The following is a 1,262-nucleotide window of genomic DNA, read 5'->3' as shown; positions in this document are numbered from 1 at the left end:
AGATTATAATTTCCTTTGTATCCTTTGGTTCTAAGTTTTCTCTAGGCTCATTTTTTTGGATATACAAATTTTATGTGTATTGTGCATAGGTATGGAGGTGGGTGATGTTAGACATGAATGTGGGATAATTTTTTTTGAACCATAAAGTGAAGAAATCGGATTGTCCGATTTCTTTGTTAAAAAAATTATGAACACAAATCGGATGGTCCGATTTGTGTGGGAGAGAAAATTGGAGGGTCCGATTTGTACTTTTACAATTTTTTTATTTTGAAAACAAAAATCAGATGGTCCGATTTTATTATTAATTTTTTTTAATTGTTTAAAATACAAATCGGACGGTCCGATTTGTGTGATGCAATTTTTTTTAATTTTTTAGTCCGATTTTCTCTTGATACCACAACTGCGTAAAACACTCGTACACTCCATAACTATGTCCTACACCATTCCTCCTTCCATATCTAAATTAAAAAGTGTTCTCTCTAGTCTCTTCTCACCAACCATTTTGCATATGAATTTAAAGGGAAGTGAAATGAAAAATAAGAAGCAGGAAGAAACTACTGAAGGAAAATAAAGGAGCAGTCTTTTCACCGCAATACAGTTGCTTCTTATTCGCATAACATTTTGAAATCTTGGCCTCACCACTGCTTTCTTTCAATATAACGTGCCTTTGTCTACCTCAATTAGGACACTTTGCATTTATAATACAAACACTTTTTAGTACTCAAAATACATAGTAATTTTATTTGTTTCTAATCAAAATCAACTATTGTAATTAAATAAAACAATCACTTTATTAATTGGTGTAACCAACATTATTTTTGTGGATTGCTTTATGACCCCCAATTTCAACTTTAAAAAAGGAGAAGAAATTTCCAAATTAGAAAAACTTTTGACCCTTTTTTTGTTTAAAACTAAGTGGTAAATATTGATTTGTGAATTGTGATAGAGTTAGTTGTTAAGCACAATTTAAAAGAATCTATAATACTCAATTCATTCACAACTTAAAGAACCTTGTTTTGTTGGTGGTTGCAAAACAGACATAAATGTATGAAGAGAGAGGGAGGGGAAATAAAAGGAGAGATATTTGTAACATTTATCTTATTGTACTTTTTTTGGAATTTAGCATCATTTTATTATTATAAGATAAATCTGTACCACAATTTAAATTGAGTCATGTTTAATCTTCTTACAATGATAAATTTTAAATACATATACAGAAAATTGGAATTTAGTGTTAGTTTATTATTATAAGATGAATTTGA

Source organism: Arachis ipaensis, chromosome B06 (genome assembly GCF_000816755.2).
Source record: "Arachis ipaensis cultivar K30076 chromosome B06, Araip1.1, whole genome shotgun sequence".
Taxonomy (NCBI): domain Eukaryota; kingdom Viridiplantae; phylum Streptophyta; class Magnoliopsida; order Fabales; family Fabaceae; genus Arachis; species Arachis ipaensis.
The sequence above is the reverse complement of the archived record's forward strand: the minus strand, read 5'-3'. Positions refer to the sequence as shown.